This window comes from Lates calcarifer, linkage group LG10, assembly GCF_001640805.2.
Source record: "Lates calcarifer isolate ASB-BC8 linkage group LG10, TLL_Latcal_v3, whole genome shotgun sequence".
NCBI lineage: Eukaryota > Metazoa > Chordata > Actinopteri > Centropomidae > Lates > Lates calcarifer.
In genome coordinates, this window is record NC_066842.1 from 24982289 (window position 1) to 24996628 (window position 14340).

A 14340-nucleotide genomic window follows, 5' to 3' on the forward strand; every position below is an offset into this window, starting at 1 on the left:
TAAGCAGTAATGGATGGATGTAGATCATCAGTTCATCAGTTTACAGGGAGCATCAGGCCTAAAGCGCCACTGATGCTTCCTTTCTGGAATCTTTGGTTTGATCAAATTTAGACTCACTCAAACATACTCATTACTTCCCAACAGCAATTCAAAACAGCTGAGAGGCTGTCAGGGCCATCAAAGGGCCTTTTAAAGGCTTATTTCATATGCATTTTAAAGTTTATAGTGTCATCTAGTCATGCATTTTGGGTTTTATTTTCCCAGGTTTTGAGATATCCATCTATGAGAATTCTGCATGCACCTAATACAATCCAGGTGAATGGGGTTTTTGGAGTCTTGTGGCACTCACACGATTGACAACTTACATCCAATAAAGTCAACAGAATTCCCAGAATTAACGTCCTGATCCACAGACCTCACTGCAATGTGGACTGTGACTGGCAGACACCTCTGCTTTGGGTGGCTCGATGATGCACAGTTAGCACTGTTGCTTGAAGCTATGTTTGCCCCCGGCCTTTCTGTGTGTGGAGTTTTGAATGTGAGTGTGAACGGTTGTTTGTCTCTATATGTCACCTGGACATGTTATTACAGCAGGCCACTGCTCTTCATTCTGGTTTGCTATTGGATAGCTAACATGCCACTTAACACCTCAAGCTAGTGGGATGTGTGTGTTGTCAAACGGTAGACACACTTTCCCTCCAACTCACAGAACTTGTTGCTTGTTTGATTCTGGTCTTTTCAGGGTCATTTCTGAAGCCTTAAGTGTAACCTCAACTTCGTAAATGTTACCTGGGGGCATCAGATACACAAGCTTTGACTCTCATCGAGCATATGCAAACTGTTTAAATTTCTGTAAACATGCTAATACTGACCTACACTGAGCTCTGCTAATGTAGCATAATTGCTAACTATCTTCTATAATCATTGGTTTACTGGTCAGAAATCATAAATCCAATTCACGTTCACACTTAAAAACAGACATATCATTAACAACACAACACACATTTTACACCCAGAGCAGCTCTGAGGTTAAATGCTGATGCAACTGCATGTGCAGTGTAAGGTAGCTCACATAAGAAATACAGTGTAGCACTAAACTGTTTAAAAAGCATTCAGTGGAGATTTTTAAAGTGCAGGTGTTGGAGGGAGGGGTGGGAAGCAGTATTTGGAGGGAGTTCAGAGTTCTGATGGCTTCCTGGATCTGAAGAGATGTGATGCAGCGCTGAAATAAAACTTCATTATGTTCAGCTTTTGGGAACAGAGATAGTTTTCTTCATTTACTCAGCAGAATGCAATGAAAGACAAGAACCCTGTGCTGTGGGTGGAAAAGAAAAGACGCAGGAAAACTTACTGAAGTGTTTGCTACCGTCTGTCACTCTGAATGAGTATCCTTTAGTTTTTATGAGCCCCAATTTAATTGTTGACTATTTATTGTTTACCAGACACTGAGACTCCCAGGACACATCAGCACTTTAGGATCATAATGAGAGATGTTTTGTTCCATACATAGACCCCTGCTCTCTCTCTCTCTCTCTCTCTCTCTCTGGAGGCGGTCGCTAGGGAAGAGGGCGTGGCGTCGTAGCTAGGCAGTGACGTCAGCGGGAGCTGTTCAAAGTGGTGTGGTGCTGAAGAGAAACCTCTCCTCTCCTCCCCTCTCCTCTCAGTCAGACAGACAGTCGCTCGCTCGCTCGCTCGGTTGGTCCGCAGACATCAGCTGGTTCGCCAACGCTGGATTTCGTTTATAAGCGCTCAGCACACGAGGATACAGAAGAAAAACAAGAGCTACCTGCACCGTTTACATATCACCTCAAGCCCATGTGGAAAGGATTTCCAATTAGTAAGTCGCCTCTTTTCTCTCTCTCTCTCTCTCTGTGTGTGTGTGTGTGTGTGTGTCGGAAAACAGCATGGATGGATGCATCTTTACTGGGTTAGAAACGCTAATAAATCCTAAGTGGTATCCTTTCCAGTGAGATAATTTCATTTACGGTTGTGTAATAGTACAGATATATCCCTGCTGTCTGTAATTATCAGCCCGTGTGTGTCCATTGAGGCAAGTCTTCCAGCCGCGCCTAAATCTTACCCTGTGTCTGCCTGGGGTAAAACATTTGACTCATATTTGCATGATCCAATAGTCAGAGATGCCCTCTCTCTCCCTCTCTCTCTCACTCTGTATATATATCTCTCTCTCATTCACACACACACACACACACACACACACACACACATACTGTTTTCTTTGCCTAAGATCAGAAAAGGAAGCTAATGCAACTGAAGAAAAATACAAACATTCTTCAGCTTCTCTCTCTGTATTACTCTCTGTTATTACTATTTCCATCTGTGTTGGCACACTGTGTTAAAAAAAGGTGGCTGAGACAAGAAATACCTCTATTGTAGACTATAACTCTATCCTCAAATTTAGTTAAATGCTGTGGTGTCCAGTCATTCAGTTTGGAATTTTCTATTTTGCCGATCCACCGTCCACATATAGTAGTTTTACTGGTTTACACAGAGACAGACTGGGACCAGTCGGTTAGTGGTCGGGCTGCTACTGGGTTTCTTGATAGCTGATATAGCATCGCAGCTTGTGGGAGAAAGTACTGAAGCTGGTGAATCTGCAGAGAGATGCTGCTTTTTTGAATCCAGAGTACATTTAGGTGTGGCCTGGCTGGCCTCTCCTCCTCTTCCTCTCCTTCCCTCTCCTCTCCTCCTTTCTGCTGTCCTCTCTTCTCTTTTCCTTTTCTTTTGTTTCATACTCTCTTTTCCTCCCTGTTCTCTTTTCCTTTAGTGTTTCCTCTTTTCCTTTCCTTTCCTCTCCTCTCTTTTTTCCTTTTTAGTTTCCCCCTCTCATCTTGTCTCGTTTCCTCCTCTCCTCTCCTCTCCTCTCAGTTTGAAATGGAGTTGAGCAGATGTTATAAAACTTCCTCTCTCCTTCATCTACACAAACTGTATATTTACACTGAGAGGGAAGCTATGTTTCTGAATAGTCTTTGCTGGCACTATAACACAGTGCTTTCTTTTTATATTATATCATATTTAAAAGGACCTTTTTTTATCTTGCCATTTTCTACATCACACAATATACTGAAGTGTCACTTTATGTACAAATGTCCTTATTTCCTTGTATTTTGGGCATTAAAGTGATAGCAGCCAATTAGAGTCACATTTCCATAAGGCTCAGACTCACAAGTAAAAAAGAATTTTAAAGATTGAAGCAGCAGAGGCTGAGATGCCCTGACCTTTGACTTCTTGTAACTCAGCAGTGCCTTCCAAAACTTAAGTGCTCACTTCTTCCAAACCACACCCCCCCGGTTTATAACTCAGGCTGGACTGAGACACAATGGCAACGTGATGTGGTGACAAAAACCCTGGTTCCTTTCTTCCAAGACTCTGTTGTTTGCACTGAGGGTGGAAGTTTCCAGTATTCATGAGTCTTGACATTATGTACGAAGGCTGTTTGAGCGTTCCACTCGGCTCACACAAGATGCACACGGGCCATCTGGGTGCTTGCAGGGTGCAGCTCGAGCTCTCTGCACTTCCTGAAATGAACACATCATGACATTTTAGCACACAGGCAGATATGTGAAAGGTGACATTGCTGACATCATGACAGAGTTACAAAAATACACAATATACATTTAGAGCGTTCAGGAAAGATTTAAACAGAGGCAGACTGAGAGTGGAGCCACGTGTTTTTTTCTATGTGTCTACAGTGAGTTTAATTCCTCTCCCTGTGGATTTAGATCTGGGCCTGCAGCCCAGCTCTTCTCACATTTACCCAATTATCTCTGTATTAGAATAATCCTGTGATTTTAGTTAATACACCATGTTTACTTTTGATTCTGTGAGTTCCTTAGAACAGTTCTTGGCTTCAGACCAGCCTGCAAGAGAAGCAGAAGGCTTCACAATATGTCCACATCTTGAAACATAATCTTGAGACTAACCTCTTCAGTCTGGCTTTCATGACATCTCCTTGTTTGCCAGTTTGATTGCTTAAATCATCACCTTCTGTTTGATATTTTAAATCAAAACTGTGTTAGTCATAAACCTCTTTGACTGCCTGACTCTTTGAGTGCCTGTGTGTGTGTGTGCGTGTGTGTGTGCTTTTTAAATGTGAGTTTTAGATGTGTAATTTGTCAAATAAAAGGCCCAGTGTTTTTATAAACCCAGTGGATGCTGAGAGCTTTGATGCTCCATATCTCAGACTGAGCCTGCAGACAGACAAAAGTTTTAATTTCAAGCTCAGAACATGTTAAGCACAAACCTGCATGATTAGTGCTGAGTATTGATTGATGGCTGGCTTCTGTTTGTGTCATATTTTCACAGTCACCTAAGAAAATTGTTGTTATATTTTCATTTTTCCCTGGACCTCCCATATCCAATGGCCCCTCAGGTGTTGGAAAAAAAGTCATTGAAGTGGAAAAGGTCAACCCCTCACCCACCCCTATCCACAGCCACCAAAAGTGCTCCTGGGTGTCCAGCAAACTGGCTTTCTAGTCATGACAGAGCAGGCAGGTGGTTGAGTGGAGCTGCCAGGTCGAAAGGGCGAGGTGGGGGTGGGTGGGTTGGGTGGGGCTCCTGGAGGCCTGTGACACCTGATAGTACAGGATCTGGTTTCCCTACCTGTGTGCAGGCAGAGACACATCAGTAATACTCGTTAATACTTAACTGTGTAGAATATTGGATAAGATGGAATAACTGTGGTTCAATGCTACATGTCTATGTAAAGTTTGTGGCGTTAAATGGTGCTGACACTATTTATAGTGGGATGACAATTTATTTATTTGTTTATTTTATTGTAACCATTTCTAAAAGAGACATTCTTTGTCCCTGTCCCTCCTCACAGAAAGGTCAGGGGTCAGAGACGGCCACAGAAAAGCTCTTGTGTTTTTAAGGGACACTTCAGTGTGATGGATGTTTGTCATCAAGAGGCTTTATACCTGGACTGTTTGTTTTGTAGAAGTGTCAGCACCGCTGCTGCCCCTCAAGTGGTAACACTTGAGGGATCATTTTGATTCCAAATTTGGTTTGAAGCCTCTGGATCTGAGGTTCACAGATGATTTTATATCATAGACCTCTACATTCTTGCAGTCAGTTGGAAACATTGTGATAAGCTGAAGGCTTTATGAATCACTATTACAATATCAGAGGCTCTGTGAGGCAGTATGGAGGCACAGCAGTGCTTTGAGCCAAATGTTAACATCAGAATGTTAACATGTTCACAGTAACAATGCTTACATGCTGAATGAAAAGTCAAAGGATCCCCAAAGTAGTTCCAGTTTATTCATGGCAGTCAATCCAGTAGCAGGCTAGAAACTACTACTGGACTCAAAATCACAAATGTCAACCTCTTGGTGGCACAAGAAGGAAAGTGAGTAGGATTCATCCTCTGTGCAGTGTTTGTTCACACAGTTAGTGCGCTGGTTTTTGAGATATTTCGGTCTGGAACAAAGTGGTGAGCCGACTTATGAAACAACATTGCCATCCTTAGAGTCACACAGCTAGTCTGACCTTAAAATGCACCGCCACAAAGTTAAAAACAGTGGTGCTTTTTTTTTTTAATGACTGGCTAAATCCTCTTCATCCGCTGTGGGATGTATGGGTCCTTCCATTGTTCCCTAGCCTTGGGTTAGCTTCACCTTGGCTAGCTTGTCTGGCTTCCACCAAGCCATTTTTGGTCTCTTGGGTTTGATGCAAAGTCCACTCTTCTGTATTTCAGTGATGACATAATTATTGCTTTTGGTTTTTCTGTGTGTCCACAGTTGTGAGTTTGTTAAGATAGAAGCCTTTTTCAGGCATCTGCTGTGGGAAGCCTTGATCCTTTTCACATCATCTGTAGTTCCCTAGCAGCATTCAGAACTGTCCACTGGGACAGACCTAATGTTGCTGTTACATAAATGGACCTGATTTTGTATTGGATTATCTACTGTTTGGTTTATACAAGGGATGTATTGGGCATCTGCTGATGCAGAATCTGATCCAATACTTAATTTACATCACTTAAATGCTGATAAAATAGCCTGTGACCCTGACACATTAATCTCTTACACCTTATTCTTTTAATGAGATTTTTCATTCAAATACTGGAGGTCACAGTTCACAAAAGTCTGGTTTAACCATAAAATATTGATATGATATGAATGAAAACTAATTTGGGAGCATGCCACCCCTGACAGTCACATGAAGTGATCCATTAGACAGAAGATGTCTCACTCTGTTGGATTTGGCGGAACTAAAGAAACACATTTATGGTTTTACAGGGGTGTTACAAAGTGGAGCTTCTTCCCTCACAAACTATCTTTAAGTGTGCAGAGAGCGCACTTTTTAAGCAGTGAAAATGACGTAGCACTGGCTAAAGCTGCAGCTTCTACACTGCTTTGCTAATGATGATAAGCATCAGCTTAAGTGTCGGTTTGAAATCACCACTGCACCCAATTAATATTTCACATTCATACATTCATTTTCGCTGGCTTATGCAGTGGGATTCTGCACCTGTAGATTCCAGCTAGCTTGAAGGAGAGGTGCTACGAGGTGATATGGACAAAACACAGCAGAGTACAGAAATGGAAGAATCACATTTTAGACGATGCCATTCCATTGAAATATGCTAAAAATGGCCCTGATACCTATTGTTAGGATCAGACTGGGACGTCCCCAGTTTATACAATATGTACTGAATTACATTTTGATAAAATAAAAAGATTCATCCATTGGTGGGGAACTCCTCTGTGCTCCCTCAAGGACTCATTAGTTTCTTCTCACCCCACATTTCCAAACCTCTGCTTCAGATTAGCAGATAGATTTTGACAAGCAGGAAAAGAGTAAACCCCCACCACTCCTTAGCTTTTTCATAATGCTCATCTTTTTCTTTGTATGTGTACTGAGACTTCACACTCTATTGCATCTCTCTTATCTCCACTCCCCTCCTCCATTACTCTCATACGAGCCTGAATAGAGTTTATTGTCATAGCCACTGGCATAGCCATGGGAGGGCCGGTCTTCCTGCTTAGGTCTTAGGTCATGCAAGAACCTGGTCCAACATAACCACACACAGACAGCTCAGACTGCAGCAAATCCTTTGTCTGTGCAGCAATACAGCAGAGATAAGAGAGTTGTCGTGGACAGCTGAGTGGAGGCCTGCTGTCTTTTGAATCAGCCACTGCGAACCTTGAAGGATGTGTGATACCTGTGGGCTTAGGCTGTAAATTTCAAACCATGAAGCTGGAACATGGTGTAAAATGTGCTTGACTCTCTATTAGAGCAGGCTTTCTCAGTAAAAGATTGTACTGATGTATAATAATACTTAATGATAATTTGACAAAAAAGGTACAAAAAGAGGTCAGAAGCTGAACCTTTTACACACTGTCAGCCTGTTAATAAGACTGATTAGCCACTTGTCATGTTCTTTGATTTCTTGCAGATTTTTTGTCTTGCTGTGACCCACTGATGCTATTTTTGGCTCACACAGAAACTGTGTTAGCAGTTTCCAGGTGCAGATAACGTAACATTTTCCCCATTGATAAGAGAAGCGTCTTATTTTTTTAAGTCATCTTACAACAACCTCTACAGCTGCATCAGTCTCCTGCACAGTTGTTGCTGTATTTCTGGACATATTTTTGTTGCTGTTTTTTGTGGATATATCTAGGAAACTGGCAATGTAGAAGGATGAGGATGGATTGTTTCTCTAAGTGTTGGAAACAGCAATGAGCACAACATCAGATGAATGTGAATTGCTAGCTGGTTTCATGCGACAAACAACAGGCAACAGTTTAAACCTCAGTGGCCAGAAATCCTTGAAAAAAAATCAGGAACATTACATAAACTATGTATCTCATAGGAATGTGAATTAGAAAATATTATTATGTCATATATTTAATAATATGAAATGTTGTAGAAGACAGTTTTTCAGGAGCTGCCAAACATGCCACACATAGACTGGTGATATGACGTCAGCTCTAGCACCAAGCAGATCAAACAGGGAGCCACTCACTGAAAGCCTTTCGGATTAGCTATTTCATAGGATTGTCACTCTGATCCTCTACATTTTGTTAGGACAGCCTACTTTAGGCCACATCTGGTCAGCATGTTACTGCGTACGCACTGCAAAAAAAGTCATTTAATCTGTACAAAATGAAAGGTTCCTAAGGTCTGTTTGGTGAGGACAGAAGTCCTAAATAAAGCTGCACTAACTGAACATTTGTTTTAAAATGTGGAACTGTTAAGCATAGTGCTACAGAGGATTTTTATTTTCACCATCACCATAAAGACTTACTTTTATGTTGAACCCTTTTGTCGAGTCTCTGTGTCACAGATGTTGCTTGACCTGCTGAATCTCTCCAGAGTTCACATTATGAGGTTATGTCATGTGTCATGGTTGTAGTCAACATCATTTTATCAAAGAAAAGGATACCAGAGCTAAATAACACACACAATGTTAAACACTATGCATCTATAAAATCAAATTGCACCTGTGAAGAAGCAATTATTATTACACTGCAAACTTCTTAGGTCAACATCACAACTGCATAAAAACTTCCCTAGGACAGACAACCCACAATGGAAAGACTGAAGGCAGTTAAATCTTACTCAGACTAGACAAACACATAAAGGAAGTGTCTAGCTTACAACCACTGTTCAGTTGCCGTTGGTTAAGATTGAAGTCCAAGATTCCCACTCACAATCAGTGTAATAACAAAGCCATGGTCCCACCACTGGCTGTGAAAGCAGAGGGGAACAAAGGCAGTGCAGACACACACTCTCATTGGCAAAGGAGGCAGGCTAAAGGCTGGGTATGGATGGCCAGGGAACACAGAGTTGGGAGCGGTGATGATCAAGGCAGGTGGCTCAGCAGGAAACATGGTGACAAGCAAGTACAGCAATCTTGGAGACCAGGCAGGTGTTGGACAGCTACTTATCCAGAAAGGCTGCAAATATTGGGTTGTTCTTTTGCCACCTTGAGTCTCTGTGACATGCAATCTGCTCATCCATGTCATGCCATCCCATTTAAAACAGCCTGCATGCACAGTCAGTCCACCTGTAGAGGGACCTTCACACAGACAGTACACCATTATGAGTCCTGTCAATCATATACCATATACAGTCGATTTAAATCCCACCTGTGATATTTTTCCCCTAACCTTTTTGGTGGTCATCTCGACCACAAATCTACTGATAGCGTCTTGGTGGAACTCCAAATTTACAGCTTTTGGGATCAACAGAGCAGTCTATTGGATGCTTGCACCAGTGCGTAGAGCTTAATGTGCCATTGATGTTGACTACATAGCTCAGATGAACCAAACAATCCCAAGAATGTCTGGTTGAAACATTCACATGACCCATTTTCCTGAGGGTGGCACAGGGTGGCACAGCTCTTTACACAGTCATAGATCTCAATCTGAACTCCCTGATCAGTCAAGATTCTCTCTGAGCATCCAAAAAGCTGGATTAAGGAATAGATTGGAACCTTCATCATCATAAGTACTTCAAATGGATAACTTAGTCATGTAGGATGTACCAGGTCAGAAGAATCGCCTTTATAGGACAGACGAGACTTTTTCTGTACCAGTGTGACCCAAGGCTTGATGATACTCACTCCATCCAGCCTGGGAATGAAAGTTTAGAAGTACAAGATGCTCACACAACATTCCTATTTTGACCCCATTTACCAGCCGTAGGCAGTCCCACTCCTGCAGCAACTTCAGTGTCTGTAGTGGGAGAATACATCTCACATTCTGCTGTGGCAGCTTGCTGTGACCTAGGAAGCCACCTGGCTAGGGTCCAGATCCCCATGTTGTAGCCATCTGCCCTCCATCTCAAGCTGTTCCACAGGGATCACCACTGGGGTCTTGAGCATGCACTTGGTCCTTGTGTATCTATCTGTCAAACCTATCTTTCTTTCTCTCTACGGCTGCCCAGGGTCTTGGACTGTCTTGTATTACAGCAATATCAGTCAGAACTTATAGGAGCATGCAATGTAATGGATAGAATGTAAGTGGCACCACTCCCAGATGGCCAGGGCATTTCTGGTTGGAATCTGATACTGGACAAGTACCATGCAGCCAAAACCCTCCTCATCACCTGCAAAAACACCCACACACTTCACAAAGCTGCACTGAAAACTTAACGGACTGCTCTGTTGTTAACCTGTCAGTATCTGTTATCCAGGTTTGTGTGCTGGGGTATGTCTCTGCCTACACTGGACACACCATACTGGGACTATTACAGTCTATGGCCAGCTCATGCAAACATCATGAGAATCCATCGGGGTTACAGAGGCCAAGAGCTGCCTTAGGGGGAGATAGACTAGGTAAGGGTTAGGATTACATGTTGTTCATGGAACCTTACCACCATGAACATGGATCAGTTGCCACACCACACACCAGCCAGTGTCCTACAACAAAGGTCCAATGAAAGGTTCTCCACTGTGACAGGACAGGTTTCAGTCTGTCATAGTAAGACACGTTAGCCTACACAATCATTTCTGCTTTAAGAACTACCTGTACAGGACGTTGATGGGGGAGCTTAGAGGTGCCCTGGGGTGGATCATCATGATGTTCTGTGTCAGCTTTCCTGCTGACTGCAAAACCTCATGCTCATGCCTTTCTGGTAGGTGGAGGGCAAACAGAAGTAAAGGCTGCAATTCCTGGGTGGCAAACAATGGAAACAGACTTCCAAGTCTCTGAGATTACATTAATTCCTGGATGGTGACCACATTAAGCAAATAGCCAATAGCTGGCTTTAATATTTAGCAAAATAACAGTTTGGAGTTTTAAGGAAAGTCATATACTGTATTTCTTGAACAACAACTGGGCACGGTAACTGTGTGTAGTCTTGTCCAAAACCAGGACCTGTGCTCAGTGACTGTATCTGGTAACTCACACTCCAGCCAGAAATACTGCACATATAGATAAACTGTTGTTTGTCAAAAATAGCTCCAACACAAAGCCCCACCTCAAACCACAAATTCCTCATTCTTTATGCTACGCTAGGCTAAACATGTCCAGAGCCATACTTGACACACAGACATGAGACTGATATTTGTATCCTCATGTCTCTTTTGGAAAAGAGAGTAAATAAAAGTGTTTCTCAAAATGCTTAACTATCTTAGTTCAAGTAAGCAGTATCTGTAACACATCCATGTGGTGATTCTTGTTATTTGCATGCCAATGGAAGTATAAGACCATGACTTGGTTTATATATGGTTTATATTGACCCTTTTCTGTACATTTTATCTTTTAATCCCCCCTCCATTCCCCATTTATTTATTTTATTTGTCTTAAAAATCAGTTAAGTACAAGTAAAACTGTTGTGCATGGATATAGATTGAACCCCACCCATCATCTAAATCTTCCACCTGCCTCAGTAGGAATATAAATCTGGAACAAAGTATGAGTTAACTACTTTAATAAGATGGACCTCAGGGTCAGGGAGTGCACCCTGCCTAAACCAGCATTTGTAGGCTACTTTGAACAGGCGCCATATATATATATATATATATATATGTAGATGGACTGTATGATTACAGCATGTGACTTCTTTAGCTCTAATTAGACCCTGTAGAGCTGAGTAGAGAGCAGACCATGTATCAACATTCACTTACCAGTCTCTCCTCCACCCTCTTTACTCTCCTCCTCCTCTTTCATTTCTACTCAGACTGTAGGGGCTTCATCGTGTCATTCATGTGGGCGTGTGTCCTTTACATCTCTCTCTCTCTCCTTTCTCTCCCCATCACTCTTGTATGTCTGCCATCCTCCCGTTTTCTCTGTATCCTCCATCTGTCTATCTCATTGCCTACATCCATGCTGGCAGGTTCATGACCTGCCAGCATGGCAGCATGGGTGGATGTCTGCTAAACTCTATTGCTTTTGGTTGTACATGTCCAAAGAATAGCAGTTTAATGCTGAGAGATGGATGCAGCCTGACACAATGTTCTCATGAGATGTTATTTTGCTGTATTTTGATCCATCATCATCAAAATTTTGTGCTTAGTTTTAGTGTTAAAATAAAGTTCCAACAATACCAGTTTGTTACATCTCCTACATAGAAATCCTGAATTTTTAAATCATATTACTCTTATTTTTATTCTTATTAAGTTTGTCAGGTGGCACCTGATCAGTTGACAGCTAGTAAATACCATTTTCACATTCATTCCTGATGAGTTTTTTTACCTTGCAAATTGTTTGCCACATTTGTTAATAAATGTTATACAGCTCAACCTCCTTAAAGCAAATCCATCTGAAAATCTGTCCATAACACCAACATGCCCTACTCCCGAATAATACACAGTGGTATATCAAGATAGTCAAGTGAAATCAAATCAGTCTTATTTCAAAATCACATATTTGTCTCAGAGGGTTTTACAGTGTGAATAACATACATCCAGCATCCCTAGACTCTATGGGTCACTCTGAGGGGCATTTCACCACTGGAAACAACTGATGCATTTAAAAACATTTTTCTCAGAAACACATTTATCAAGTGTTGCATAAATACAGATACAAACAAAATTACTAACTGGTCTCAACTACCCTGCATGTTGTCAGTTGTTCAGTAGTTAAAACAATACTTTGACTGACTAAAGCTGCTGGCAGTGAATCATAACACACCTGATCAGTTTCTCCTGGGTGTACACTGACTTGGAATTCTCTCATTTTTTCTTCATGTTTCAGAAAATCAAGGATCACAGTGGGCCGTAGCTGCAAAACTCTCAAAATGTAATGATGTTAAAATTACACTGAGCAGGAAATGTGTAAACTCAAAATAATCTGGACTAGAGCACTCTCAGTCTGTAATGCACTTCTGTTTTGTGAAGGGCTACTGATATAGGTTGATTTTTTTCCCTGACATACTCCTCTTTTTTCATCAAGAGTTCATCATCACATCAATTTTGGAGTCAAAGTGGCAAGGGCATCAGTAGAAGTTTGGAGTTACAGTAACAGGCTCAAAAGAGTAGAAGGCAGACAACCCAAGGTCAGCTGTCCACTGCAGGGACTAACACACACACAGACATATATGCTAACATAGTGGATACACATTAACCTCACTTGTGCTCTGTGACAGATTGCACACACACACACACACACACACACACACACACACTGCCTGTCCTCTTCAGCTTGTATTATAAATCGTTTCTATTGTCATAATCTGAAATCCAATTGAGAAACAGAATGGAGAGCAGAGGTGGCACTGTGACCACCAGCTGAACTGGTGTCCTTCCTGTCCTGCTCACTGCTGATGACTGGTTCTGTGTGTGTGTGTGTGTGTGTGCGCAGAGTAAAAGTTGGAGCTAGTCCAACACAGGCTGAACGTTTGGGCAACATCCAAGAAAGTTTAGTCACATTCTCGTAGAAGATGTGTGTGTCATAAATCAACAGTGACTCTGATGCACTGCTGATGGAGGTATACTGACAAAATCACAGACAGGATTAAAATACAAAATACACAGATTAATGTGATCGATTGTACAAAATGTCTTTATGTATCAATAACTTGATATTTCCAGCTATTACTGTCTACACTGAGACTTCTATGTGACTGTTTACAGTAGACACCATTATAGTGGTACGGGTAGAGAAATGTCATAAACCATACTTGTGCTGTTTCAGTTACCTTACCAGGCCCAAACACCCCTGATCCCCCCTCCCCACTCATTCACACCAGATGTGTACTGAGCCTGATCTCACCTCTTCAAGCGTACCATGGCACAGAGTGATCACACTGGCTCGAAACAACTGGATTTTTAGGGTAAAACTTGCTTGGGTATGGTACAGATCACCTGGTGTGAGTACATCCTAAGTGTAAAATCTGGGATATCAAGTTAAATCATTATGTTTTCCTTTATTTAATATTTGGTTTAAAGTCTTATACCAGTACTGTTATATTATTTGGAGATAAAACATGGAGGATGTTGCATTCTTCTTCAAACACTTTGCCCTGGAAGAAGAATTAAAACTACTCTTGCTATCAGTTCATCAGTGTTCCAAAATATGAAATAGACATGAAAGATGTGAGACATCTAAACAACTCACTATATTAATACAAAGTGTCCAACTGAACTTCTTGAAAGAGACTTTGTTACAGATGCTTATCTTTGTCCACAGGCTTTTTTTCTGGGGGAGGATTTGGAAAGGGAACGGTTCCTCTTTGTAATCCATCCGAATGAGATTGGCTGAATGATATTTACTCTGGATTATACTCATTTTGTTGAAATATGTGCATCTCACTAAAGCTACATTTAGGGTGGACAGCTGTGCAGTGGATATGGAGTGTGTGTGTGTGTGTGTGTGTTTGGGGTTGAAGAGAGGGTTGGTTGGTTGCCTGCCTGCTGCTGTTGGCAGGTCA

General features: G+C 41.8%; 1 protein-coding gene across 1 annotated transcript in view; it reads left to right on the forward strand.

Moving 5' to 3' along the window:
* The first annotated feature begins 1605 nt into the window (after positions 1-1605).
* smpd3 (sphingomyelin phosphodiesterase 3) overlaps positions 1606-14340 on the forward strand; it is a 65717-nt gene continuing 52982 nt past the window's right edge. The window contains exon 1 of the mRNA XM_018703662.1: positions 1606-1837. The gene's annotated coding sequence lies outside the window, so the exon portion shown is untranslated. The remainder of the gene's footprint in view (positions 1838-14340) is intronic.